Source organism: Fukomys damarensis, unplaced genomic scaffold (assembly GCF_012274545.1).
Source record: "Fukomys damarensis isolate Sample0158 unplaced genomic scaffold, DMR_v1.0_HiC HiC_scaffold_33, whole genome shotgun sequence".
Taxonomy (NCBI): Eukaryota; Metazoa; Chordata; class Mammalia; order Rodentia; family Bathyergidae; genus Fukomys; species Fukomys damarensis.
This window is the reverse complement of record NW_022900945.1, coordinates 40,798,628-40,804,318: the sequence shown is the minus strand read 5'-3', so window position 1 is coordinate 40,804,318 and position 5,691 is coordinate 40,798,628.

Genomic DNA, 5,691 nt, shown 5'->3' with positions numbered 1-5,691 from the left:
TGCAGAACCACGGATCAGAAGCTCCAGAAGGGTCTTATTTATAGCGATGCTTTGGAACTGAAGTCCTCCACCTCTGGGGTATCTGGTCAGGAGCAGGCTGACTGCAGTAATAGAACCCTACCCCTACAGGCTAAAATAACCTTCTGAACCATAAATTTGCCAGCCAAATTTCAAAGAAACATGTATCTGATGACTTCGTCCAAGACTATTTTGAGATGTCTATGTGTGAGTATCAAAAGCCAAGAAAACATTCATGATTTAGCCATCACCTGGACCGATCACCTTTCTGAAGACAGAATATCCCTGCCACCCACTGCATAACTTGACCTAGCTACGGATTCTGCAATGCAATGTGGAGGATAGTAAGAATTGCTTGCCTAAACAAAGGACTATCAGATTTGCTTGCCAAACCTGAGGAGTCCAGGACACTGAAAGGCATCTGGGGCACCACACACCCACACCAGAAATTCCTGTTCTGCACCTAGATGATGTGCACATCCTTGTGATTCCTCTGGACGAACTGCAGCTTCCAAGAAGTGTGTAGGATTAAAGTGGAAAAGGTAAAGAGTGACAAAATAATGGAGACTGACACCATTTATCACAGGGAATAAACCTATGGGAAACCATGCTAAGAGGACAGTGAAAACATTAGGCCAATGAAACAAGTGGTGTTTTACAGAGGCAAAGACGGGGGTGCAGGCAATAGGGGTACCCCAGATTGATCTTAAGGAACAAAAATGGGAATATAGACAAATTGCTAGATATAGAAAGGGTTCAACCCAATGGTGAGGGCTAAAATTTTAGTGCTTTAAGCAATTTACTCATCTTTTTACTACCTATTCCAAAATAGCCTCCTTTTAGAGTCCCTTTCTTTTTGGAGATATTCCAAGGACTACAAAATTTGCTGATATTGGTAACATACTTGGGGTTCTCCAAACAATGAAGGAATACTTAAAATAATTTAAAAATATTAAAACTAAATTCCTATTTAAGATCTATATATAAACATTTTACAAACTGATTAGAAAAGAGAGGGGGAAGGGAGGGAGAGACAGAGAGAGAGAGGACTTGAAGATATGAATGTCCCAAACAAGCCAATACTCTAGGATGTGAGAATAAGACAGACAATTCTGCATTAACATACATCAGCATTGAGACCAGAGTACCTCCTAATCTTCACTGAGAAAGCTAGAATTTAAAAATAATTATAAGTGATACAAGAGTTTTACAACTGTAAGCTCATTTGATCCTCAGAATAATCTGGCTAAATGTACTAGTCCCATTTCATGGATAATGGAATGGGATTTAGTAGGCTCACATCCACTATGTAGCTGTGACTGTCCAGTCCAAGTTTATGCTGCCCCGCTTCCCCTCACACCAGGCACTGGGAAGCTAACATAATGAATATGCTAATATGATACCATTATTAATTGCAGTATTAATTCAACAAACATTTTAAATGCCAGATCCATGGCAAACCCTGCCTTCAAGAGGTTTACAGTCTAGCCAGAGATTTAGCTCAGTGGTTCGGTGGCCTGCCTTGCAAGCCCAAGGACCCGAGTTCAATCCCCGGTACAAAAAAAAGAGGTTTACAGTCTAATGGAAGGAGCAAATATTTAACAGACAAAAGAGCATATGAAAATTCTAAAGGATGTATTAACAACATGAAATGGAATCACAGAAAGGAATACCTAATTGTGCCCAGCATATTAGACTACATTGTCCTAAAGGGATAGTTAACCTTAGGGAGTCATTAAAAAAGGAACCAAAAATAGTTTCTTATTAGGGTGTCTTCACCAGCATTTTCTACTCTGACTCTAAAATCTAGTACCAGTCAGCAAGTTAAGAAAACAAAACAAAACAAACAAATAAAAAACTGAAAAAACACTCCTCATGTGGAGAAAAGCAATTCATCTAGTCTCATAATTGGGCAGATATTTCCAACCTCTTCTGCTCAATTACTGAGCTAACCAAACAACCTTTCAAATAGTATTTAGGAACATGGGGTTAATCCATTCAAGCAAGCAGAAATAACTATTGACTATAAATAACCTGTTGCCATTTATCTTGTGCAGGCCCTCTTCTGTTATGAATTAATAAATAGTTGTTCTGGTATAAAAAGAAGCTATAGGAAAGTTATCTATGAGTCAACTCTCTCTCTATACCAGTGCCATTCAGGGCAACTTTCTGTGATGATGTGTTCATTGTGGTTATTGAGACTTTACAATGCTGCTAGGGAAACTGAAGAAGCGATTTGTAATATTATTTAATTTAAATTAACTTGGTCACCTATGTGTAATGGCTACCTATTTTGATAGCACAACTCTAGACCCTTGCTGCCCAATATATGGTCTCTGGATCATCAACACTGGCTTCACCTTGTTAACTTGTTGGAAATATATAATCTCAGGTACTATCCCAGACCTAACAATTTAGAACTTCTGGGGATTTTTTCTTTCTCATTTTTTTTGGAGACTGGATCTTGCTGTGTTGTCCAGGCTGCCCTTGAACTTGAGATCCTTTTGCTTCAGCCTCCTAAGTGCTAAGATTAGAGATATATGCTACCACGCCCAACCAGAATCCCTGTTAAAAAGAACCCCAGGAAATTTGTATGCATATTAAAAATTTTTTAAAGGCATAATTCCTTCCAGATGAGCTAAACAAACAAACAAACAAAAAACTCAAGGAGCCTATCTGTGTTGACCCCTCCAAATTATAGAACCCATTCTTAAAATTAGTCTCCAGCATAAAGAAGAAATTTTGTTTCCTTTGCACCTGTCACTCCTTTACCTTTTAACCCCAGCAAAAAGAGCAAAGGGAGAGAAGAGAGCCAGGAACACTGGGGTTTAAAAAAAGTATAAGATGTAAGGATGAAGGATAGGTGGGAAAAGGATGCATTCGTCAGGGATATTTGCACAAAATAGTGCTTTCTTGACAGCTATTGAATATGGATGATGGATATATGGAAGTTCATTATATTCTCTACTTTTGTGTATGTTTGAAAATTTGTATTAAAAAAATGGGAGGGCTGGGGATTTAGCTCAGTGGTTCCGACGCCTGCTTGCAAGTGTAAGGGCCCAAGTTTGATCCCTGGCATCAAAAAAAGGGGGAAAAATGGATTTCAGAGATATATGTGCAGTAAGCAGCCCCAAGATGGCCTCCAATGACCTACTGCTTCTGGAATTCATGTCCTTGTGCAGTCTTCCATACTGAATCAGGACTTGGCTATGTGACTAAAGTGGAAGTAATGGGCAAAAAATTAAAGAGATAAATCACTGTGACTTCTGTCTTGCTCTCTTGTTCTGAGGGAAATCAGCTATAAGCTATTAGGGCACATGCACAGGACAGGCCTCCAAGGAGAGGCATCGGTTTTTCCTCCCAACAGCCAGCCATGCTAGGAAGTAATCCCCTGCAAAAGTTGATCCTCTGGCTGCAGGCCATCCTTCCAATGACTGTTACCTGTAACTACATGAGAAACCTCCCAGTTAGGACGGGGTATACCATGCCACTTCCAAATGTCTAACCAACAGAAATGGTGAAAAATAATCTATCCTATTGTTATCAGATTGGGGGGCATCTTGCAGGGCTTCTTTCCAGGTTCTTGGTGTACCAAACTAAGAACTGAATAAGATACGCAGAAAAGGCAGCAATATGGACCGGGGATTTAGCTCGGTCGTTTTGCCGCCTGCCTCTCAAGCACAAGGACCCAAGTTAAAAAAAAAAAAAAAAAAAAAAAAAAAAAAAAAACGCAGTAACAGTGTGTATTTACTGAGGGCAGAAAAGAGGAATGCTCTACAGGACAAAAGTGGGTTGGTAAAAGGTTCATTGCAGCCTCAAGGATAAATGGAAAGGGGTCTTTTGTATCCCAAATATCCAGGTTGTTTGTCCTCTCAAGCAAAGAGGCACTGGGACATTTGTCCTATCAAAAACTCACTTGGCCTCATGCCAGGTATGAACTGTCCTACAGAAAAATTTCCTTGATTTTTTGCCAGATGTAAATGAAGGATCAGAAACAGTGTCATTTGATTGGTTGTGCCCACGTGTAAATGATCAAAAGTAGCTAGCATCTTCTGGGTGGGGAATTTAGCTCAGTGGAACCACGCTTGCCTTGAAAGCACAAGGTCCTGAGTTCAAACCCTGGTACCAAAAAAAAAGAGAGAGAGAGAGAGAGAGAGAGAATAGAAAAATAGCATCTTCTGATTGGTCCTGCAAATAACAAAAGATTTGGATGAAGGGCTGAAAATATCACTTTGTTATTGGTTCCCTACACAGTGCTCAGGAACCACAGAGTTGTTTTGAGTCCTGTATTCTACACATTTTCTCTCTTTTTTGGAGACATCTTGCTCAACCTGCTAGCCATGGGTTTTTATAATCTTTGACACATTCCACCCAGTCCGTTGTCCAGTTTTCCCTAACCCTTATCTCCTACATCAGTATTATAGCAAACGTCTCTAATATTGTTTGGGGGTAATTTTTCATGCAGCAATAGGTAACTAATGAAATGTGATTTCAGGATTCCTCCCTTTCTGCTCACCAAAAATAAAACCTTTGTCTTCTCACCAGTGCCTAATATGACCAGGAGAATCAATATTTTTTTCACAATATGGATAACATGGCAATACCTCACAAAGAGATAATATGTCCACCTAAATTCATGTTGACAGATATAAATTCTTTCTTTTTAAAACTTAGCAGGCTAATCTACTGAGACATTAATTTCAGTCTTAAGTCTTGCTGTTGTAAAAGACTAGAAAGAATAAAATGGTAATTTCTTCCTCAGGGTCTCCCTTCTCCAAACTAGCTAAAAATCTTAAGAGTAAGGTCTTGGCTCTTTCTACATCCCATTGCTCCACCCCCACCCTAACAACATTCACTGGTTAACAGCTTATGTTTCAGGGACAATCCTAGAAAAGACACCCCCAGCCCCACCACTGGCCTTCATCTTGAGGATTAGGTAATAGAGAAACTCTGCTGGAACTGCTCCATAAGGAAAGGGGAAACTGGTTCAGGAAGAAGGCGGGTGGCCAGACCGAAGGGATAAATTACTTCCTTCAGCCTGGGAAAGGTTTTGGAGTTTCTAGGAACAGAAACCTGCCCCTGCCTTTCATGCAGTCCCTGCTGTGTATTTAGAGGGTGGGGTAGGAGAAAGCTGCGAGGGTAGTAATGGGACCTCAGGGACTACATTCAAGAGTCCCAACAGGAGCCTTCCCCCACCCTGCCCAGCTGGCATATAGGCTATAGAGCTGTGCCTTTCAGGTACCCCAAGAATTACGGACTAGTGGTATCAAGACTAAAGGGGAAAAGGAAACAAAACGAACGCTTCCCAAAATTTTTACATTCTCATCCCCAGAGAGAAGGGAGGAGGGACTTCAAAACGTGACTAATGAACTTCCCGCCAACACTGACAGGCGGGAGCTGAGCCAGACTTGTTTAATTTTGAAAATTAAGATATGTGACGCTTCCTGCCCTGGACTCAGCTGCGGCAAGTTCACTCCAGGGAGACAAACTTTTCCTGCCAGCAGTTTTGAGTAGGAAGGGTACCTGGGGGTAAGAAGGCTGGGGGGGCGGAGAGGAGGAAGACTATGGAGGAAGTAGGAAAGGAGCTGGAGGGGCCAGTGTCCCCCTTCCTGACACTTTCTGTCACCAGCTCGGCCCCCGGACAGGTTTATCAAGACAAGGACCCTGCTGGCG